The sequence below is a fragment of the Podarcis vaucheri genome (assembly GCF_965113315.1).
Source record: "Podarcis vaucheri genome assembly, chromosome: 10".
Lineage (NCBI taxonomy): Eukaryota > Metazoa > Chordata > Lepidosauria > Squamata > Lacertidae > Podarcis > Podarcis vaucheri.
This window is the reverse complement of record NC_138748.1, coordinates 36,261,148-36,286,239: the sequence shown is the minus strand read 5'-3', so window position 1 is coordinate 36,286,239 and position 25,092 is coordinate 36,261,148. Positions and strand designations below refer to the sequence as shown.

The 25,092-nt window shown below is 41.5% G+C and overlaps 1 protein-coding gene across 3 annotated transcripts in view; it reads left to right on the top strand.

Annotated features, from left to right (window-relative positions):
* Window positions 1-25,092, top strand: part of MGAT4C (MGAT4 family member C) — a 335,473-nt gene that overhangs the window by 184,130 nt on the left and 126,251 nt on the right. Inside the window, exon 1 of one of the 3 annotated variants that reach the window (XM_082241013.1) lies at window positions 14,136-14,269. The exons of the other annotated variants lie outside the window; for them this stretch is intronic. The gene's annotated coding sequence lies outside the window, so the exon portion shown is untranslated. Of the gene's footprint in view, window positions 1-14,135; window positions 14,270-25,092 lie in introns of those variants that run through there. 3 annotated transcript variants of the gene reach the window in all.

Genomic DNA, 25,092 nt, shown 5'->3' with positions numbered 1-25,092 from the left:
AACAAAAGTTAAGTAGCCCCAAAGGTTGGGCGGGGGGAGGCTTTTGCCTGGTGACTGAAAGCTGCTGAGAGATCCAGGAGCAAAAACAAGATGCCACTATTCCTGTCTCTGCCCTGGCACAAATCATTCTTCGGGATGGCACTTCTGTACCAAAAGCAAATCTACAGTCATAAAATCAGCTGTATCCACATCCTCAAACACATTGCCAAAAGGGGGATATTAGAAACTGGATTATATATAATATTTTGGGTCAAATGTACATTTATTCAGAAGCAGTCATACCCAGCAAGGGCTTTTGGGGGTGAAAAGGCATTCTCCCAACACTAGCATCACTGTTGCTTTACAAGAAAGGGCTATGGGATAGGGTGATGCATCCATTGGAAATGGTGGCGGTGGTTCCACAACAGCAATCATGCATTCCTAACCTCACCACCACCCTGTTTCAGGTCCATACAGGAAAGCAGCAATAATGCTGGTGTTGTGAGGGTGCTTCTGAAATTCTGCCCCACCTCACATGGTCCTACTGGCCATAAAGGTAAAGGTAAAGGGACCACCCGACCATTAGGTCTAGTCGTGACTGACTCTGGGTTTCGGGGCTCATCTCGCTTTATTGGCCAAAGTAGCCGGCATACAGCTTCTGGGTCATGTGGCCAGCAGGACTAAGCCACTTCTGCCAAACCAGACCAGCGCACGGAAACGCCATTTACCTTCCTGCCAGAGTGGTACCTATTTATCTACTTGTACTTTGACGTGCTTTCGAACTGCTAGGTTGGTAGGAGCTGGGACCGAGCAACGGGAGCTCACCCTGTTGCGGGGATTCGAACCACCAACCTTCTGATCGGCAAGTCCTAGGCTCTGTGGTTTAACCCACAGCGCCACACCAGCTTTAAGTACTGGCCATAGTAGTGCTTATATAGGAGACTAAGTACTCTCTCTCTTTCCCATTTATCACTACCTGAGCCCAGCCAGTCAGACTCTTCCTTCTCAGTGATATGACCCAAGAAGGGCAGGGGTTGAGCATAGGCATGTCCAATTACTTATCAATATAGGGTAGAATAATATATGGGCACCTTCATAGGTTGCCCTCCAAACATAATATCCAAGTCACAGCAGGTGGGAGTTATTTTATCCTCAAGGTAACTTGCGAACGTATCACACAATGCCATTTTGAAGGCTCTTTCACATCCCCAGAAGGGCTAAATTGCAACAATGGTGTGAAAACAATCAAATAAACTCCACCCCTCAACTCCCAAAACAACAAGTTTTGCCAGATGGCACTGAGAGGAGGTAATGATCAGACTATTGGTGATCTTTCCTTCACTTACATCCAGGCCATTTCCCTTCCTAATTCCTTGCCCTCATTTCTACAGAATACCAAAGCTGTGACCAAGGGCTTTGCAGGGATGGAGGTGAATGTTCACATCAAGTACCTGAATCATCTCCATATTTCACAGTGTGACCAGGGCTATGATTGATGTCGTCTCAACTCATGCATCAGGAATCAAATACCTCCCAGTCTCTACCCCAAAAAAGCACAGCAAAAAGAAAATGCAGCAATTGGTTTTTGGTACAGTGTCTTTTCATATAGATAGATGATAGATAGATAGATAGATAGATAGATAGATAGTGATCAGGCTTTATTTGAGAGCACAGGTTAAGAAATATTGTTTCATATGAATTAGATCAATTACTTCTAAAAACAAAACAGAAAGCACCAGGCTCCTCAGCTATCCTGTCATAGAGAAACACAGGGGGACATAATATTTCATCTGTAATTGGCACTTACACAGACATCTTTCTTTCTCCCAGTATGGTGTGAGAAAAAATGCCATGGGCAGACTATTCTTTTTGCTAGATCAGTCAGAGATGGATAAAACCCACCTGGTGAGCAAGAGGTTCTCTTTGTTGCAAAAGATCCACATCCTTGGAAACCCAGGGAGAGCAACTTTTAGCGTCAATGGAGAAACCTTCAAGAAGATAACACTTAAAGGAAATGCTGGACAGTCAAATGGGCATTTTTGTTCCCTGCTCTGAAATTTTCCCACTTTATTTCTCCCACCTAGGGCCAGGCTTTCTCTGAATCACAGACCAAAAGACTCATTTCTCCATATAAATCCCTACCCAGAAATGTGGCTTATAGCTTTCTTTCTTTTTCAATTATACAGAGGCACCTTGCTAAAATATCTTCCTTTGTTAAGCATAAATTATGGGCTTCAGTGTAAAAATCACTGTAGGAAAGAATGTGATTTTGAATATCATGTGTTGGTTGATACCCGTGGTTCTCCAAAACCTTAAAAATTGTTGAGTTGCTGTGTGTGCAATGCATTGAGTCCGCGGGGTATGAAAATGTCATGGCATGAATTATCTTCCTGATTTGGTGTCCCCATTTCTAGCCACACACCTTTCTAATGATACCAAATTCCCACTGTACATTGATCTTCACTCCTGTTGTTCTTCATATCCTTGGAGAGATCACTGTGTCCCTCTTTAAAATACACTAGTTGTTCATTACTTATTCTGTAGAAGACCCAGCCTTTCCACGAAGAAGAGCTTTGCTGCTCTACCTTTCTGTTGCCTAACTATTAATAGATGGGTCCCAGCTGCTTCTTCATTTTTCTTCTGTCAGGAAAGATGTAACTACATGATTAAAATGGCATGCAGTTCTAAAGCTATTATCAATTATACTAATTAAGGTCAAATAGAATGGAACAGCAGACTTTGGAAAAATATAAATAAAACCCACAAAAAAACCACAAAAACCCCGCAGCAACAAACACAGGCAATATAAACTACAATTAATTCAGTGATATCATACATACGTATATCAGCTGCTCTTGGCTACGTTATTATTTCTGGGTGATCCATTTAGAATTGCAGCTATAAAACATTTTGTTGTTCATTTTTTAGTAAGGAACAAAAAAATAACGCTGATCAACATCAATGCATTCCGCAGCATGGGGAAGAGGTGGCCTATTTTCACTGGAGAACTCATCTTTCTCTTTGTTTCTGACAAAATAAAGTCAATTTTGCAGCATTCAGCATGTTTGGCTTTCTAGATGAGGTGGACAGCTAGAACACATTAGAACTGCTAAGTGCAAATGGAGGTGTCAGTCGCTGGCAGACATTTGTCACGTGAAGCCGCTCTTCCAGGGAAACCACTTTTGAAAAGTTCTTTAAAGTGGCTATGCTGTGGCCCTCCAGATGTTGTTAGACTACAGATCCCATCTTCCCTGTCCATTGGCTATGCTAGTGGGGGTTGATGGGAGTTGTAGTCCAACAATATATGGAGAACCACAGCTTATCCATGTCTGTTTCTACACCTTGGTACACCCCCTCTTCACTGTTAGATGGCATGTAAACCATTAGGACTCATATTTATTGTCAACAACTAGCTTTGACATCTCTTCTTACCAGGGCTGGCTTGAGGAGAATGAATTCTCCTAGTTCCCACCCAGGGTGGAAGTTGACTGTTACTTCAGCACTATCAACCGGACAGCAACCTCCACCAAATCTGAGGGCAGATCGTTCAGGGTAGGCCACAACTCACCACTGCTCTGTCCCTGCTCCCAGTACCCGTTCCTTGAGGCAGCCACCTCACTCTACCTAATAAAATGGTGCTCCTCAGCTTCCTAACAACGATGGGAAGCCTTTTTCTTTTCCTCTGCTCTTACATTGCCTCTGGAACCTAGATCATGATGACAGAGGAAAGGTGAAGGCTTTAGAAGAAACACAGGGTAATTTTATAAACATGTGCCCAGATAAAATTGGCTTTAACAATACTATTTTTTATTCCTCTTAAATTCTTCAAATGTTTTAGCCGAGCAGGGGCTAAAATGAACATTATACTGTGCAGTGCTCCTATTCAGTTTTCCATTAAGCCAGCCTTGCCATCATCCAGGATGTTTTCTGGTTTTCCATTTTGCTCTCCCTCCAACAGCCAGTCAACTTTCTATGTCCTCTGAGCATGCTCAGTCCTCAATGAGGTATTTTGAGTGCCCCTCACTTCCATTTAAGTCCCCCTTAATTTTTATTGTATTTCTGCAAACCATTTTGGCACCAAAAGGACCCGCAGGCAAAGAATGACTTTGCTAATAGGACTTACAATTTGTCGGTGGATGCAAGTGATCTGTAAGCAGAAGAGTGTGGGGCAGGGAAGGGAAGGAATCCTGTTTCTATGGGTGACCAGAGACTCGTTTGATTATTTTACATAGAAAGCATGGAACTGTTTCCGGCTTAATCCTTCCAAATTTGGGGTTTGCTATCTTTTTTGCATAATGAGTGACTTTCAACTATTGCCACCAGATGCTGAATAATGCATGTAGACTGAAAAGGATTGCATGAAAGAGCTTGGGAGCATAAGCAATGTCTGTGACCAATTAGAGCAGTCACAGCATACAAAACACATTGTACCTAAATTATTCAGACTAGATAGGTGTAGTAATTAAGTGCACATACTATTACTGGTTGCATTCCATATACTGCAGAAGATCCTATAGGCTTCAAGAAGATTCCATAGTAAAAAGGAGTAGAAACTTTCATATTGGCTTTGTTCAGTCTCGGATACTATGCTTGCTTACAAATTAGACTCTTCGCCTACAGTTTGCCTCAATCTTTCAGATCAGTTTTGGAAGGTGTGTTTGCCCCAAGCAGTTATCTGACAGGAACAGCTGATCTGCAAAAGCACTGTGTTTATTAGTCACCTAATAACATATTTTCTCTATATCAGAGATAGGGAGACCTTTTCAGTTTGAGGGCTGTATTCCCCTTCAAGCAAACTACTGGAAGTTCTGGTTTGGGTCAAAGGCAAAAGTAAGCAGAGCAATGGATGTGACTCTTACCTTTCTACAGTAGGATACCTTTCACCATGCAAAAACCAAAGCGCCCCCCCTCCACATCTCTCCATATTCCATCAAGGCAACCAAGAGGCACTATCACAGTTAAAGGACATATTTCAGTCATTTGAGAAGGACATGGAGCAGGACTAGAGATGGGTGTGCCCTCAGAAATTCCCAAGGATTGGCTAAAGAGGCCTAGTAGGCCACATTCATCCACTCCAACTCAGCCTGAGAGTTCTCACTCCTGTGCTATAGGCTCAACGTATAGCATACAATAGAACCCATAAAGTACACTTCCAAAAAGCATAAGAATGGAAGAACATAAGATGAAAGGAAGGTAGCTTGATGGAGCTCTAGGGCTTGAAGCAACTGTGAGGGAACGGCAGGTTTGGGTGAGGTGTAAAGGGAGGAATAGGTTGGCCAGGGGTAAGGGGTAGGTGAGATTGGTGAGAAATGTGAATAGGGCAGGTCCCTAGTAAAACATAATCATAATGTAAAACACAGTGGTGTGAAATTTCACAGACATTTTCCAGGTAACTATTTTTGATGTACTAAAAACATACAATAGAGACAGCACCTTACTGATGTACTAGGAACAAAGGCCTTATGCCAGAAAGACTATTTGTAAATCTATACCAGTATGGTCTATTTTGACTGGCAGCCCCCTCCTCAAATAGTCCTTCCTGTTGCCCATAGAGCAATAAAATGACAAGGAGATTCCAGAATAAAATGAACTAGCATTGAACTGTGAAAGCTGCTGGAATATTTTGAAGAAGACAGCACAAAATGTATTAGAGAGAGAAAAAAGTCACGGGGTCGTTCAGTATATTATATAGAAGAAATTAATAAGACTTGCTGCAGGGGAAATCAAATTAGAAACAGGGAAGTCTAGTTCTCTGATAGGATCAAACACTGCAGCCACGTAAATATAAAGAATGAAAGAAAATGCTAATTTCAAGAAGGCAGACTTTTAATAGTAATGACTTTTTAAAAAGATTAGATGCTTTAAAAGAAACCAAGTTAAAGGAGACTCTGCTGTGGTCTCAGTGCAGAAACCTGCTGAAAAGTGCTGATGGCAAGCAATGCTAAAGTTAAATTTCCAAGGCTACAATGATATTTGCCACCATATTCATGAGGCATTGGGCCTAATAGATGCTCATGTGAAGTGTGCAAGCAAGACCTAAGCGCAGCAGCATTTTTGCCTCCCGTGGTTCCCAGAAACTGATATTCTGAACCATGTTGCCTCTGCCTATAGAGGTATAGAATCACCATAATGGTTAGTACTCGTGAGCTGCCATATGAGTTCAATAAGCACCCAGCTTTTGCTTTGTGTCTAGGAATGCAGAAAAAAAGGATGTGGGCAAAGCACATTCTCCAATTGAATGAGAGTGCGTGTTGCGGTGTGGGCCACCAGGTCAACCCTGTGTTGCCGGGCAGGTTTATGGCTACTGCCTGGGGCATTTGATTGGATGACTGGGTTGCTGGGACAAGTTGCATGTTGCAAGTTGGTGGGTGGGACCATTAGGCTTTAAATATGGGGATCTTTGGTTTTCCTTTCTCTTTTGCAGAATGCATCGGATCACCCGCCCGCCCGCCCGCCCGCCCGCTTTTCCGGTTGACCTTGCTTTGCCTGTCATGGGGTCATCTGCCTTGGTGCAGGGGCCTAGTAGGAATTTTGCCATTTGGCTGATTGGCTAGTGCCATTTGGTTTTTGCCTACTACCTAGCAATTTGTCACAACTTGTAAGGTTGTGGTTAGGCATTGGTTATAAATTGCTGGTGGTGGAGGGGTCAGGTTAGGCTGTGCCTGCCCCTCCAATTGCACTGAAGGGAATTCCGTTAAAGGAATCCTGGGGCTTGCCACGATTTCGTCCAATCCCTGTCATGGGACCAGGGCTGGCAAGCCTTGGGGAGCTGATTGGGTGAGCACCGTTGTCTGACGCTCAACTGATTCCCAACTTTGACTTTCCCTTCTACTGGCTTCCGATCGGAGCTCGGAATGTCAGTTCTGTCCCTGGCAGGGGGACAGATAGTCATAACCAATGTCTAAACAACCACTCACTGATTTTGTATTTTAATAAAGTTGTGGCCAAAATAGTGCCCCAAAACCAAAACTAAAATTACGTGTGATGTGTGAAATTATTTGAGGGGTAGTCTGGGGACCTACACACGCAAAGTTATCTGAGAGGTCCAAGTTTGTGGCTAGTGGGATGCATTTAATTTGCACAAACCAAGTTAGGAAAACCTGCCTCCCTGACAGTTGACCATGCTGGCTAGGACTGATGGGAACTGGAGAGGGCTGCCTTTGACATTCGAAGAGACAATGTGTACATTTTCTGACTGCACATCTGATCCATTTATTTCAGTGACTTGTGGCCTCACAGCCCTGCAGCTTTAAATGATCATAACATATAAAAGAGCCTACAAATGCATCTATATGAAATCATATCCTTTTAAAGAACTTTTTTTTGAAATTATCCAGTTTTGTTTTGTTTTTAAATGGTCAGGATGAGCATGTCAATAGAGGTGCCATCTTGTGAATGAGCAGATAAGGAGCCATTTGGTGACTCTGCTGAAACATGATATGATTATGTTCGCAATTGCACTTGACTTAGGATGCAACAAACCTTTTCATTTAATCAGTGTAAACCAGATCCTTTTATTGTGGGTTGCTTTGGTCGTTAAACTTGTATACCTGAATAAAGGGTCAGGCAAAGAAATTGTTTCAACTCCTGTGACATATTCACTCCTAAAAAACTGAGGGCACAGTACACCAACACACTTCATAGAAAACAAATTTCTGCATGATTACTCAGAAACAAGCCCTGTGTTCAGTGGGGCCTTCTCCCGAGTAAGTACATTTTACATTGCAACCTAAGCCCTATTGATTTCAATGGGTTAGTTTTAAGCACTTGCTTAAGTTTCACTTTGAAATCAAGTGCTTAATTGTGTGTGTGTTAATTGCATCATGGCCCATGTTTCCATACCATTACATTGTAAACCATTTCTGTATTTTGATACATTACTTCTTTATATGTTTTATCCAGGCAGAAGTAGTGTATTTGGCCACAGGCAAGGAATGGGGGAAGGAATCATTTGATTTTCTTATATACTATGTTACTGTGTAGACTCACATCAGCACAACCTAATCTGAAAAAGAACAACAAAAAAACTCTTTCCCATTATGCAAGTATAATAGGAATGTGCACTGTATTTTGTTTAATACAATATATCAGGTTCTTCTGATTTTTATAACTTTAAAAAAATACCCCAAAAACCTGAGATAATAGGGCTAAAAATTTTCTGAACTACTTTAAGTGTTTCTACATTTGCTTTTCACTCAAGCGGTCAATTGAAGAAAATAGCTAGCAGCTATTTCTGAATTTTAGTATGCAGTTACAGCATAGAGGAGACATAGAGCTTTGGCAGCCCATTATTTTTATTATTATTTTCATTTGTTCCCTTCAATTCAGGCAACTGAAATGCTGCTAATTCCCTTGTTGGCCATGTAAACTTGCTGTGTTGATTCCTCAGTGCATTGATTATGACCATGAGATGTCTGCTTCATTAAGCTTTGTTCCAGCCAGTTCTTTCTATAACCATCAATATTTCCATTGTGTTGTTCATAAATTGTCATTTCTGTTAATGCCAAGAAGATGTATAAGCTTGTGATTTAAAGCTGTAACTCCCACCCATGGCCTTTTTATTTTAGTTTTTCCTTTGTGCCATGCATTGCTCACATCATTGACCAAAGGTGGCCAAATATGGGGACAAGAGGTGAAGACTTAAGGCAAGAAGGTTCAAGGAGGAGCCTTCCATGTTGGGGTGGCTTTCCGGTAGTCTGATAAGCTGCATGGTTTTTCTGTTTAGAGATGCATGAGAAGGGAATCTTTTCCATAGCTATATTTCTCTATTAGGATTGTCTCCAGAGACCAGGTTGGTCAGAGAACAGTAGATTTACAGAAATGTTTGCAGTGCTTCTCAAAATTCAAATAGAATTATAAAATGTTTGTGGGGCAGGAGAGAGTACCTGGATTTGAGATTTGGGGGATTATTATTATTATTATTATTATTATTATTAGGCTTGCCATTCTCCTTGGGAGGGCTCTTTTGTAGTAGCCCTAAGCAGACCAGCCTCCCATTATTATTATTATTACATTTATTTATACCCTGCATTTTTCCCTGATGAGATTCAAGACTGCTTACAGTTAAAGACTATTTGATGAATGCAATTTGCATGAATGGAGGAGGTGGAGAGAGAGAGAGAGAGAGAGAGAGAGAGAACAGGAAGAACTCAGGCTGCTAAAGTTTAATTCCTGATGCCCTCTTATTCATGTTACTGCACGGTATTGAGAATTGGTGTTAAAATCACATCCATGAAGAAGGAAATCTCCTATATGTGTTAGGCTCACATTTCTGGCACCTGGAGTTGATCTTCATCTCCCCTGCCCCCATCAGTGATTACATTTTTTCATTGCCATTGGTGTTCATAAACAAGGCTGCCAACTTTCCAAAGAAAGATCTTGCAGTTCTTCTGAATGGCACCTGAGGGGACAGGGCCCAGAATCAGTTCAGCAGTGGAGCCATGGACACAGGTGAACAGTTTTTGTTGTGTTGTGTCTGACAGCACAGGTTTGGGTAATAGGTCCAGACAGGGCTGACATAAGTATCTGGCATTATTGGGCAGTTGTCAAGGTCCCAATGGCTAGGCAGGACCCGCTGCTAATACCAGCTGAGTGCTTCCTCCCCATTATAAAGCTCCCAGCAGTAGCTGCCATGTTTATTTTCAAAAATACTGAGTGATGTGATACTATGGGCACTGTGCAATTCAAATGATGGCTAGACCAAGCTGCCTGGTGCTGCACACAGATTATTTGAACTGCCAAGGCCAGATAAGACCCCTAAAAGCTGAAACTGGCCCTAGGTCTAGGGACAGAACCTAAGAACTTTGGCGTGTCTAGGGGCAGAGCTCAGGTTATTCACCTAAGGAATTGTGGTGTGCTTTTTTAAAAAAGAATTTTTTCTGGCAACCAGCTGAAAGCAACGTAAAACCAAATGGTCAATAGGTTTTTTTGTTTGTTTGCTTGTTTTGTTGGGGGCGGGAGGCAGGAGAGCACAGGTGATTGGCCATCATGTGTACATACCCAATTACTGCTTTCAAATTCCTTTCCTGGCATGCTGGTCTCAACGAAAGCAGTGGGCCAAATGGTCTTATTCTGGTTTGTTTCTCTTGCACAGGAGTAGACGAGTAAGTTCACTCTGTCAAATATCCATGCAGATCTTTTTAGGGCAAATGCTTAAAATAATCTATGCACTTTCAAAATGTAGGGGAACGGAATATAAATATAAAGCATTTAAGAGGTGGCCCAAAGGCTTTCTGTCTTTCTACTTTTTTCTGTTTAAAATCATTTTCTAGCTGCTTGGAGCAGCTGTTTGGGTGCAGCCATCATTATAGCCATACAATTTATCATTATGCATTTTATTTATTATTATTTATATATCCCCATTTTTATCCTCAAAACAACCCTGTGAGTTAAGTCAGGCTGAGAGACAGGAGTCACCAAGTGGGATTTATGGCCAAATGGGCATTTGAACCCAGGACATGGTGGTCCATCACAACAATCATAACATATATTAAAGGGATATATATGAATATTCATATATGTGTGTGTGAAATGTAAGTAGGAGTAGGGATATCAGCAAATCCCAAGAAAACAGAAGTGGAAATTGCCACTGTTTGTATATTTGTCCCATGGTTTGGAATGGAAATCAATCTAGCAGAAATACAATTGGTATTTACTGCCTTGTTGCTTTCATTCCGCAAAGACTCTCCTCCCTGCAAGAGAGGGGAGTGGTTGTGGGCGGGAGCCCAGAATCCGCCCTGGCAGGGGCCTTAGCCCCTGCCCCTCCTTACCTTCTTCTCCCCCTCAGTCCTCGTCGTCCTGCAGCGAGTCACCCACCCTCCACTCCCATTTAGCTCAGGGTCTAGGTTTTTGGCCTTGCTATGGACCTTAGGTTGGTTGCCCCGGTTGTCTGGGGGGCCTGGTAGGAATTTTTCCATTTGGCATTAGGCTTTTTGGTTTTTTTCGCCTACCTCGTAGCAATCGTCACAACTTTTGTGGTATTGGTGGGTAGGTTAGGCATTGGATTCATGTGTCGTGCTGTGTCAAGGGCTAGGTGTGGCCATCGCCTATGCTATCTACCGTGGGTTATTCCATTAAAGGAATCTGGCGGTCGTGTATTCCGTCCGATGCCTGCTTGGCGGGAGGCCATGGCACGACCCTCGGTGACATCAGGGGGTGAGCCTATAGTTGGATGAGCATCAACAGGCTCCACCCACTGTTGAATAAACCCACCACCTATAGTCATCCAATGCCTAAGCCAATACCTTTTCACCGCTGTAATCAATAAAGTTGTGGCCTTTTCTTGCCCATTAACCTTATACCACGTGTCCATGTGTATTTATTTCACTTAGCGGGGTCGGGGCCCTCGATCCACAAATGTTATGCAATTGATTATGTCCCCAGCCCTATTCTCTATTGTGTTTTCTTTGCATTAAAATGAATGGAGGAGAATTGTGTATTGACAACAGAACCTACCTAATTCATGTAACTTTCATAATTTTGCCACATCAGACCATGAGACAAATAATGGGCTGACTGAGTTAGGATGTTGCCCAGTGGGAGAGAATTGCAGAGGACCCAGAAGATGTCTCTAGCGGGCTAGAGAGGTCGCTGCCTGATCCAGGGGTATCTGATGCTAAGGATTCTGGGTGAGTGCCCACCACTCCATCTGCTCTCACACCTTGCCACTCCCAGTGACAAGAGCCACCAGCCCCTCCTTCCCTCTCCACAGCTGCTAGTCAGCCTCAGATGTTTCCATTGGGCCTCTTTCTCCACCCACTCTGCCTACAGAGGTGTGGGACACTGGGTATAGCCCTGTCTCTTCAGAGGGGGTACTGCACCTCCACCCTCCACCTCTTACGAGACAGAGATGTCTTCTCTGTTACCTGGGTCAACAGAGAGGCATGGACAGAAGGATCAAGTTCTGGTCCAGCCTACAATGTTGAGTACTAGAATGCTTGCTAAGGAACAGAAACATTTGCCGTGCTAAGCTGTGCCTGGCCCATTACTTTATAATGGGATTGCAGAAGATGTGTCATTGCTTTGAGTAGTCACATCACCTGCTGTGCCTTTGTTTATCCATGCCTTGAGTAGAGATATGTATTGCCTGCTGAGCTTTTGAACTGTGTTTTTGCATATGTATTGCAGTGACTTGAGCATAAAAGCATTTGGGAAGAGTCTTCCATTCAGTTCCAGTTCTTCCTTTAGTGGGAACCAGGATATAATGTAGTTTTTGGTGGGAGTTGATCTGCAGGGGAAAGGAAACAACACTGCATATGATGAATACAGGATAGAATGGAAATTTTTGCCTTCTTACATCTGTTAGTAGCAAATCATGCTTGGGAAGGTTCATAGTCATGTGATATAATCCATATATCTCTATCCTGATCCAAGCATGATCCATTAGATGGGGGGGGATTTGCTCCTAATTGTGGAGTGACCTCAATACTCACCCAACCTTAGGGAAGAGTAGCTACTCAAAGGAGAAAACACATTGCCTAGTATAGAAGTCTTACAAACAGGAGATGTTAAACCTCCTTTCATAAAGGGTTAGGAATTTAGAAGTTGTTGCTGAGTGACCTAAACCACACAGTCAGATTTCTATCACAGAGTGCCTCTCTGCTTGATCTTGGCTATTTATAGCATTAAATTTTCAGAGGAATATAATTTATACATGTTATATGCCTAAGCAGATTTTACTTCATAAATAATTCTTCTATTCATGACTCATATCTCCTTAGCAATTATTGGGCCTTAGCTTTACCATTAATCATGAAAAAAACCAAAAGTTGGCATTCCCATTGTCCAAATTCATCTTTCTGATCTGTAATTCAGTCTTATGTCACTTTGCATGGCAATGGATCTTCCCCACCCCCTCTATACATTTCCATCTGAACTCCTATGTTTTGAGGCAGAAATAAATGAGCAGAGGTTTTCACTTTGGCCTAAAGTACATTTTGACTAATAGGCCAGTGTCTGGATCTCCACACAGAGCTGCTGTTTATTAAGTCCCCAGAATTTAATCTCCCAAGTCTTTACAACTTTGTGAAAGGACCACAAGGCAAAGGCAGAGTAGTTTATCAAGTTAATTCCCAAACTCCTATAATATTTTCCACCTTTGCTGTGTTCAGCTCAAGGTTTTTCTTCCCAGAGAATAAGGATAGTTGTAAGCTTTTGAAAAAGAAACTCTGAATTCAAAAATAGATTGGAGTGTTGTATGTTTTATTCAACACAGGCTTTATTCCATTCAGATAAATGTAATGGGGGAGACCTTGGCAACAGAAGTAAAATATTTAAGTGTGTGTGTGTTTTTGTAGCTTAATAACTTTTGAAAGTATTGCAATGATTATGTCAAATGTAGTTGAAAATTGCATTTTTGAGAGTTTTTAGAGAGAAATACAAATCATTTATAATTGGCTTTAAAATCACATTTTTGTCTGATTGCCAGTATTATAACATATTTAGCTCCTCTGTATAAATTATCATAATCAAAGCATTATCTTGCATTCCTATTTGACTACAGAATGCCCAAATTTCTACTTCCTATTTAGAGATCAGTATATATGTATTATTTGGGCACACAATGTATCTTTTAAAACTTTAAAATCAATGTAACTCCAAAGCTTGCTTCAACAAAGTAAAACATCACAAAATAAACACGCTCCCCCTTTTTTCAAGCGTATATCTATCAGAAAGCCTGGGCACAATAGGAGACAATGTAAGCCCATTATGGTTGAATCCTCCAGATGCTGTATTCATTAACCTTTCCTTTAATATCCTTTATGTACAATATTTTGATGATTACTGCCATTTAGTAAACAGATTATGAAAATGCAGTTCCCTAGGGCTCTAATTTAATAATTTAGGCAAATTAGTTTGGGTATATAGATATAGATATATATATATACATTATTTTTTACACATTCTCCTTCCCATTTTTAATCAATGTGCACCTGCCAGCTACTCTGTCTCTCCCAGAATGGGAGATTGCTGCCTATCCCTCTCCCAAGGAACAGAGATCCACACTGAAATGTGCATCTGACAGTTTAGGGTTAAGATATGATTCCAGGTAACAGAAGCCAATGAGAGTACACCCAGTTGATGTTTGTGACATCATCCCCCAGTCAGAGTACATAGAACAGCTGAGGTAGCTTTCAGCTTCAGTACTAGTGCCATTATGATGGATGTTTACATCTCTTCATGAGAGCCAATTATTTTGCTTTTGTGTGAGGCCCAAGAATCACTCATGCTGCCTGCATGCACAAAGCCTGTTGGATGTAGCTGAACGAATTGCTTTCTCTCTACTCCTGTGGTAAGAGAGTCTTTTGTTTTACTTCCTCTTTCTTCAGAAAAAGAGATGATGGATCAAACCTGTACGGGGAAGGGAACCGTATTTAGAATCCAGGGGGTTGTGCTGTTTTAATATGTAAGCTGCAGCCTTTGTTATGTAAAGAAGGGTGTTATTTAAAGGGGGAGAAAAGCACGTGTGTGGTGTGTGTATTTGTGTGTGTCTTATCTGGATGACTGGCTGGAATTCTACTTTACAATATAAAATTGCAATGCCAGCCTGTGGGTGTTTGAAGATTTAGCACTGGATTGACGAAGCTGTAACCCTGATCAATAATTTACCGTACTTCTCTCCTTTTTATGTATAGACGTTTAGCATTTAGGGGAAGGGGGAAGAGGTATAAAAAAAAGGTTTTGCTACTATCCACTTGTGCAGGAAGACAGAGAATTTGAGATCAGATCAAACTTTTAAAATGCTCCAGAATAGTTTTGTGCTGGTGTATACTTCTGCATTAGCAGCACAGGCTAATATTTAGATTATCCTGATTCCAATATTAAGTTGTATGCACTTATATTCATTTGTTGTGGAATAAGGAAATGAGAAACACACAGATTGTACGTCTTGATGTCAGCAATAAAATATTGATCTACTATCTCTCACTCTGTGTGTGTGTGTGTGTGTGTGTGCGCGCGCGTGCTGCTCTCTCTCTCAGATAATTACTTTTATTTGGTCTAGTATAAAAATGTATAATTGTGCCCATCTTGGGCAGAGTAGAGCTGCTGTTCAGCTCTGTGGCTGTTCTCTGTGGGGTCCTGCTTATACGCCTTCCCTCTTTTGCAAGATAGTAAGCACATGTAAAGCTCCGGAACTGATGTGGATTTAGGAGATTAGCGGTGACACTGACTCTGACAAATCAGATACAATAATGGTTTAATTGACTGAGGGAGTTGAAGGGCTACTGTATGAACAATCCAATAACCAGTTTAAGTAGTCAAATAATGTGCATAATGAGAAGAACTAAATAACAGGTTGAGGTTAATATAAAAGCTGATGACAGTTGTTTAGATGGGAATGATTGGAATCCACTGACTATTTACCACTTAACATATGTCTTTATTGTTTCTAATTTCAATAATATCTGATAGCATGCAATCATAAAACTCATTCTTATTGTACTATTTGTAATTTCATCACCTGCCTTCATGTCTCAGATTTGTGTTAAAGTATCAGTAATATAGGAGATGTACTGACTTTCAGCTCAGGAGTTTATTAAAAGATAGTATGGGTTTCTTGCCTATCCTGTACTTGCTTACATTTTTTCTTTTTCTATCTCAGAAGTGCTTTAACAGTAACTCTGATTACTTACCACTTCTGATCTAGCTCTTTTGGTGCATACATGCCCAAACAATGCCATGTGTGAATGAAATAGTAAGTGAATGAAATTGTAGATAGTCTTAGATTAGGACAAAAACTTCAGTGACTGAACAACTTTTCCCATTCTTTATATAGCAAAAACAATCAAAGGCACTTATGGATGACTATTTAAACACAGAAGACTCACACAACTCTGAAAATGGGAATGCAGATGGAATTTAGGTGTGCAGTGATTGATTCTTCATATTCCCAAATCTCAGGTTTTCTGTGTGGGTGGTTACTCCCTTCATGTATCTCTCTCTCTCTCTCTCTCTCTCTCTCTCTCTCTCTCACACACACACACACACACACACACACACACACACACCCCTTTGGAGATGGCAAGCAATAGTGTAATCCTCACTTGCTTTAAATGGGCATGGGTTCATGGAGACAACCTTTGCACATCCAAACTTAGTCCCTATAGATGGATCTTTTATTGTCAAGCTAAACTAATAATTTCTGCCAACTACAAATGTATATTTTTGTATTCTTCAACACATGCATATTTATAATAACAATTCTGTATTGGTAAGAACTCAATTGTTTAGCGTTTAGTGTCTACATTTTGGAACTCCTTTACTATTGAGATCCAGCAGGTGCCTTCACTGTGCTCTTTTTGATGCCTGCTAAAAAACAGTCCTGTTTAGATAAGCCAAATACTTAGAAAATTGAGGTGATTTTAATCTGTTTCAGTATTTTAACTTGTGTACGTTTTGAAGATTTTTTTATATTATTGTTTTATCTTTTGTAAGCCACTTTGAGATTTTTGAACAATCAAGCGGTGTATAAATTTTATGAGATGAATAAATAGAGAACAAACATTTTACTATTCATTGGAGGTTTTAAAATGGGTTAGATGGCCATCCATCAGGGGTTATTTAGCTGTGATTTCTGCACAGCAGAGGGTTGGACTAGATGACCCTTGGGGTAACTTCCAATGTACAATCATTTGAATCTATTATTCTTCAACCCCAAGGGTTTCTGAGAGTGGTGAACAGTTAAAAAAACACCACACAATTAAAACAGCTAGTCATTAATATATTAAAACTTTGAAACATTGTGTAGTTCTTCAGACTGGGAGAAATTAAACTTGTTGCCAACCCACTCCAAAAACATGTGTGATATCACTTCTTTCAAATTCCTCCTCAAAATCCACCTTTTCCACATCTTTTCCACAGATGTTGTTCTATTATTATTTAATTCATATACTAGCCTTCATCTGAAGACCATAGGTAAGCTTACAATCTAAAAACAAGATACATAAACAAAACAGGGCCCACTGAAAAGGATCTAGATGAAACTCGATTTCCTCCAAGAACTCCTGAATCTGGTCCACTACCACCCATTCAAGAACCTTGGCCAAGAAGAGGAGCATGACAACTGGCCATTAATGACTTAGATGTTCAAATCCAGGGAGGGTTTCTTGAGGAATGGGTTTACCACTGCTGCCTTCAAGCAAGCAGGAACCACCCCCTCTCACAAGGAGGCATTAATCACCTTCCTGGTCTAGCCAGCTGTCCCCTCCTTGCTAGTTTTTATCAGTCAAGGTGGACAAAGGTCCAGAACACAAGTGGTCACCTTGACTGATCAAAGCACCTTGTCCACACCCTCAATCCAGGTACTCCTAGGCCCATTGCTGTCACTTGAGGCTCAGGTGGCCTCAGTGATGTGAAGTGCCCTCCATCAGCTTTGGCTTGTGATGATATGGAAATGGAATATTTCACTGGTGACACCAGTGTTAAAGAACACACTCCCTGCTGAAATACCAAAGGCCCCATATGTATTGGCATTCCACCTGCGTTTGAAGACATACCTGTTTACACATTCATTCCCTTGATCTTTTGACCCAAGTCTCCCATTTTAATTGCTGTGCTGTTTTATTTTGATTGTTTTATTGCTTATATTAAACATGGACAATTATATTTTAATGTTATAATGTGATTATTGTATTGTGTATTTTAATGGCGGCATATTTTTTTATTATTTTGCATTTTATCATAGAATCATAGAGTTGGAATAGACGACAAGGGCCATCGAGTCCAACCCCCTGCCAAGCAGGAAACACCATCAGAGCACTCCTGACATATGGTGGTCAAGCCTCTGCTTAAAGACCTCCAAAGAAGGAGACTCCACCACACTCCTTGGCAGCAAATTCCACTGTCGAACAGCTCTTACTGTCAGGAAGTTCTTCCTAATGTTTAGGTGGAATCTTCTTTCTTGTAGTTTGGATCCATCGCTCCGTGTCCGCTTCTCTGGAGCAGCAGAAAACAACCTTTCTCCCTCCTCTATATGACATCCTTTTATATATTTGAACATGGCTATCATATCACCCCTTAACCTCCTCTTCTCCAGGCTAAACATGCCCAGCTCCCTTAGCTGTTCCTCATAAGGCATTGTTTCCAGGCCTTTGACCATTTTGGTTGCCCTCCTCTGGACACGTTCCAGTTTGTCAGTGTCCTTCTTGAACTGTGGTGCCCAGAACTGGACACAGTACTCCAGGTGAGGTCTGACCAGAGCAGAATACAGTGGCACTATTACTTCCCTTGATCTAGATGCTATACTCCTATTGATGCAGCCCAGAATTGCATTGGTTTTTTTAGCTGCCACGTCACACTGTTGGCTCATGTCAAGTTTGTGGTCAACCAAAACTCCTAGATCCTTTTCACATGTACTGCTCTCAAACCAGGTGCCACCCATCTTGTATTTGTGCCTCTCATTTTTTTTTTTTTTGCCCAAGTGCAATAGTTTACATTTCTCCCTGTTAAAATTCATCTTGTTTGTTTTGGCCCAGTTCTCTAATCTGTCAAGGTCGTTTTGAAGTGTGATCCTGTCCTCTGGGGTGTTAGCCACCCCTCCCAGTTTGGTGTCATCTGCAAATTTGATCAGGATGCCCTTGAGTCCATCATCCAAGTCGTTGATAAAGATGTTGAATAAGACCAGGCCCAAGACAGAAAGATGTTGAATAAGACCGGGCCCAAGACAGAACCCTGTGGCACCCCACTAGTCACTCTTCTCCAGGATGAAGAGGAACCATTGATGAGCACCCTTTGGGTTTGGTCAGTCAGCCAGTTACAAATCCACTGAGTGGTAGCATATCAATGTACTGCAATTGATATCTATGTTTAAAACTGTTTAGAAACCATATGAGTATTAAGTGATATGTCCTGTTCCATGCCTAATAAGCACGGGACACCTTTGTCCAGTGGCTCTGTGGCCCATAGATTACAACAAAGTACTGGGCAAGGGTTTGTCCAGTATCTCCTCTGTGTGATGGGCTCATGGGAAAAAGCTGTCCCATGAGTCTTTGGGGAAAGGACTTGGGGAGTCCTATAGGGGAAAGCCTATATAAGGCTGCTTCCCCTAGAACTTAGAGCCATTTTGCTTTGAGAGTTTCCCGCCCACCCACCCACCCTTAAGTTACAGCATTCACTGGGGAATTTTGGGTTGCTGGTTGACAGGGCCTAAAAGGAATCTTTTTCTCTTAACCTGATTGGCACTTGGTTGGGTGTGTTTTTCTGCTTTTCCCTCAGTGAAATTATGGTTTTCCTTTGTTAGGAGGAAGAACGTTGTTTGTATGAGGGTGGAAATGGCATTGGGCAGGATAAACATAGTATAGGGGGACTTGAGGGGAAAATTGACTACGACACACCAAAGTGTGAGTTTGGTATCTGCCTGGTTGGAATCTGCACCCTGGTCCCCAATGAGAACTTGCTTAGCTTGCATCATAGCAAGGTTCAACACTGACCGACTCCCATCATACAGGTTTGGAGCGATCCAAACCCAGCAGATCCATTCCATCAACATGGAGCTTGTGGAATGATGAACTGATCCTGGGACCCACTGCCATGCCAACCCTTGCCTGCCTGCTGTTGTCAAGAAAGAATTGGCCTGATTTTACCCCATCACCGTTGTACAAGCTGGTTATTTTGCTGCTCTCATGGGTCACATAATGTACCTGCCTGGGCAAATAAAGTCATAATCATTCCATGATGCCCACACATCTGTTTCTAAATCTGCAACTCTAAGTAAACTTGCTAATGAGTAAACCCCCTTGAACTCAATGGGGATCAACTTCCAAGGTAACATGCTTTGGACCATGCTGTCAGTGTACTAGTCTTTTAAGTCATGTGTTGCCCAATCCTATTGGGATTTATATCCCAGTTGGTTATTCAAATTGAGACTGCAGTTCTGTTTACACTTATCAGGAGTAAGTCTCACTGATTATTATCTGAGTAAATATGCAGAGAACCAGGCTGTAGCTTTTACAAGTAGAAACTGCATGCCTTAAAATATCAGGCACACCTTAAAACCCTTTGCAGACCTTGAATTTCATATTTTATGATATCCATGTGAAACAGGGTGCCATGAGAAGGTTGAAGGATATTGACTCACTAAGGCCACTTAGAAAGTTGAGTCCATCTTTTATGAGGCTTTTACTATAGTTGCTACTTGTATCTCTCCACAGAGTGAGATGTGCTTGTAACCACCACCCCTTCCTGTATACTTACAATTCTGAACAGGTGTCATAAACTACAGAAGAAATGTGCAAAATATTTTAGATGTTCCACCTAATGCTAGCAGACAGGAGATGATCAATGAGATTTTTTCCCTTCTGTTCTCATCCTGTAGATAAATAATTCCCTGAAAAGTGGAAATGAATAAAATAACACAGTCAAAGCTTTGGCATCTGTCCTGCTCTGTTTCCACGGAATCCATGAAGAGCCACGGTTGTCTTATTGTAAAATCCTATGCTGGCATTTAATGACAAAAGGGCCATGACCAGGTACACAATCAAAGGTGTGTTGTGCTTCTCTAGCATTGATGGCTTTCCTTCTCACATTCATAGAACTCTTGGGAACCAGAATGTTGGCGGATTTCACAGCATCCTTACCTATGGTAAGTGCAGGCAGGATCAGGATGCGGAGGGCAAACAAAAGAGTGAAATGTTAGGAGGAGCAGGAAATGCTAAGGACCATAGGAGCCAACTCCTAGGGACCAAGTCACTTCGCCCCCCACAATACAATATTTCAGGGGGCCAGCCCCCCCCCCCAGTTGATGGACATTACCATTCTAACGGTGTGTGCATTCCACTTCTTGTAATTGATTATGCAAGGCAGGGCTCACCTGGTACCCACACTATTTTGTTCAAGTTGGCATCCCTGCTAAGAACCAATGTCTGAGAATACAGAACAACTAAAACACTCCAAATAAGAGTCACTGCCAGTTCTGTGCTTTTAATTCCTTGGAATTTTTCTGCCTCATTCTTAGGGCACAGGAGAATTTCTAAAATGTTGGTGGTTGGTGGGTTTTGAGCAACCACAATGAGGTGGCTGTGTGGTGTGTAGCCTCCTTGTTTGTCTGTGTTTCCAGAGCAAGGGGGGGGAATGCTCAACTGGAGGAATTCCATTGTGATGTTTTTATCTGGACTCTAATTGAAGTCCACATGGGAAGGCTGCAGATTGTGGACCACTGAGATGAGATAATTTGTAGAGAGAATGGACTCTCACAAACAGTCCCTCACAAACAAAGCAAGTGCAACCAATATCCTTCATGTGACCCTTCAGGATTTCACCATTTCCCCACCTCTCCCCAAATGATGATTTTCAAATGCAAATAATTTTCCTCATTAGTTGATGGAAAATAGTAATGGAGCATGGAAACCCTGGAGAATTTTTTGGCAGGGCACTGGTCAATACACAATTAACTTATAAATACAACCAAATACACCTTGTGAAAGGTAATTGTTTATGGAGTGTGTATGTGTGTGTGTGGTTTTTTTACCCTGTCCCTCTTGCATCAGTGGTAGCTTCTATTGCAATGCAAACAGCAACAACAGTGGTAGCTTCAATTGAAATGCAAATTGCAGCAGATGATGATGGTCATTGGAACTACAGTAAGGGAGGAAAGGGTTAAAAATATCTACACCTGCACATGGCCTGGGTATTGATGGATGTTGTGAAAGGCCAAACTATACAATGGATCCCCAATGGCTGTTGCATTGGAATTGATGGTGCATATATTTTATACTTGGCTATGCTGGGATACCACAGAAAAATACCATTGGGACTGATTGCCAACTTGCATCATCATCCTAGCATGATTTGGGAATAATTGCTATTTTTTAAAATGGTGGTTCTGTATAGGTGGTTATAGGAAGGGTAGAAGTTAAACCCCTTTCTATTGCCCATGACAGATTAGTGCCCCAACTCCTTGCAGCAGAAATAATAAGGTGCAAGGATCTCTACATGTCCTGGCATGGAAGAAAATGTTGGCAAAGTGGATTGCTATATGGTAGGATGAATTTAAAAGATGGATTAATATTTTCAAAGTTTGAAAACATTGGCACACTCAGTTAAACTCATAGAAAAATGACAGCAAACAACTCCAAAATATTGGTCCACAGAGAAGATTCAAAGAACGTATCTACCTCTCATTGTGTCCTTCAGCCACATAACATACGAGTCATTTATGATAAACAATAATGGTTATCACTATGTGGTGGAAGAAGTTATATCTTTTAGACTTGGCAGATTCTGGTAAACTTGCAAAGGAGCCCCTCCTCTCCACATTTTCATGATTTTTGAAGATCGGTCAATCAGAACATTTGAGCTTGGCTCTTTTATAGACTTGGCTGCTATTAGAATATTGTTTTATGGACTTTAATTGCTTTGTTGTATTTTGACATTGTGTTTTCAGCTGCCCTGGAAATTTATTTTGAAGGGCAGGGTGTAAACGTTTCCCATGAAGAATAAATCAATATTAAAAGAAATATGTTTGATTTCTGAGTCTTACCTGTCATCTATATGTAGACTGAAAGCCTATTGAATTTTCTGTCAGGGTTTTCGGAAACAAACTGAGAAAATGCTTAGCATGAAGATGTCATCATTTAACGAATCAAATTCTGCAATGTAACTCCTAAATTAATGATTCCTCTCACTATTTACTGTGTATTACTCATGTAAAATAATTGTATCATGAGTTCTGTCGTGACCTCCTTTCTGAAAGCATCAAGAGCCTTTGAGATTCGTGAAATAGGTTTCACAGTAGATGTTAGGAATAAATTGTGTAAATAATTATTTGTTTGAAAATATACTGATAAAACTATCTACTAGAGAAGACTATCCATTAACTAAAGGAATTGGTGATAATCATAGCTTTTGATATTCTTATAGCTCTTTGGAATCATTAGGCTGAGGTTGGCAAGTTTTCTTGGATTCACAATATAAGGTATAATATCTGCCTCTGCAGCATCTCTTAGCTTCCTTTCAGGACCTCAGAATTTTATACACACACACACACACACACACACACACAGACACACACACACACACACTATAGGCAGCAATCCCTATCCCATATACCACAAGAAAAGATAATAGGAACTAATTACTTCCAACAATACACTGCTTACTGGGGGAACACTCACAAATAAGTAGGATTTCTTCCTTCTGAATAGACATGGGTAGGGTTGTGCTATGGATGTGTTTTATTGGTAATTTTACTATTCTTTAACTCTCAAGAGGTCTATCTACTTAAAAATGTTTGCGTTCCAAAGGGAGGTGGAGATTGCATTCATATAGGGGGTTTTATTCTGTTCATTTTACTGATTATAAGATTATAGCTTCTGTCCCCTTTTCTAACATTCCTTTCACACTGCAGTACCATGTTGTGCTTAATTTCATTCACACTAGTAGGTCCTGCAGTGTGACATGAAAGTTAGAAATCGGGACAGCAGCACTGCCCTTACAATAATCCCCTCTGCTCAACAGCAGAGAAGAGCTATTGGCAGAGCATCCCCAGCAAGATGGTGGGGCAGGGAGAGTGAAGGCCAACCCTAAAAGCAAGGTGCTTGCAGAAGCTCCTGGAAGGTGAATCTCCATACCTTGCAGGTTTGAACAGGAGTGAGGCAAAGGATGACTAGGTCAGAGTGCTTGTTCACTTTGAGGCTGACTGTCTTCTCAGCGGTCATCTTTTGGCACAAGTCTGACAGCAACAGTGAGCTTAGAGAAAAAGGCATATGGACACTTGGACCCTGTGGCCAGGCCTAAGCAAACCTCCCATGGTTTTCCAGGTTTCCAGGAAAGCAAAAGGATTATTTCCAGAATCAAAAACATGGAAATGTGTGCTAAACTTGCTCTATATTCCATTAAATTTCTGGAAGTGTTTAGTTTTCTTTTAAAACAATCAATAGAAAGATCTAATATAATGCACAAATTAATTGTTAGGGAAATGTTGGGAAAACAGAATGTCTGTGTGAATGCAGCCTGACATAGAGACAGAAAATTAAGGTTGGAGGAATTTTGGATAAATGAAAGACTGGATGAATAAAATTTAAAAGAGAACAAAAAAATCGGCAGAATATTTCCTTTTGTCACTTGCCATGTGGTTTTAATCTGTTGCTAATGCTTTATACAGTGGTACCTCGGGTTACATACACTTCAGGTTACAGACTCTGTTAACCCAGAAATAGTACCTTGGGTTAAGAACTTTGCTTCAGGATGAGAACAGAAATCGTGCTCTGGCGGTGTGGCGGCAGCAGGAGGCCCCATTAGCTAAAGTGGTGCTTCAGGTTAAGAACAGTTTCAGGTTAAGAACAGACCTCCGGAACAAATTAAGTACTTAACCCGAGGTACCACTGTAATAGAAGTTACAATGAAGATTATCATATATATTTGAGTGTGTGTGTGTGCGCGCCCCCCATGAATAGGACTGGCCCTACCATTAGGGAGGGTGGGGTAGACACCTCGGGCCAAAGACGATGAGCAGTGGGCAGTAGTGACAAGGAGACTGTGTTCTATTTGGCCTGCTCTGTGACCCCTAAGAGACCTTGCTATCTTCAAGTGTGGTGCTATTCCGTCACCAGCAATGCTGTAAAATTCAGCTACCAGTTGGGCTGGTTAACTGCATGGATAGATTACATGTTTAGAAAACACACCTTCTCATTTACCTCAAGCAGCAAAATGCATTAAGCTGGCCCTCCCCATGGGGGGGGGGAGAAAGCCAAGTTGGAGGGGAAGGGAAATCCTTCAATTTTGGCTGAGAAAAAAGGCACACGCACAGACAGACACACACACACACACACACACCCCAAATGCTTTTTTCTAGAAAGAGAAGCAGGAACTCCCACTCTTTTTTCAAGGGGAGAACAACACTTGTTGGGGGGGGGGGGGCTTACAACGTCAACTTAGATGCACTGCCCCAAAACATCAGACACAAAGCCACAAGCAGCCTGCAGCCAGAAGTCTCCCGACACACAGCTCTGGGCACTGTGCTGCTATACAGCTGCTGGTCCACTACAAAGAGGTCCCAGAATGCACGGAACTCAGTATGACGGAACTCAGTATATATACAGAAAAAAACCCTAGAGAGAGAGAGAGAGAGAGGGGAGGGGGAAGCAGAGGTGCTGTCATTTTAAGGACAATAAATAGGTT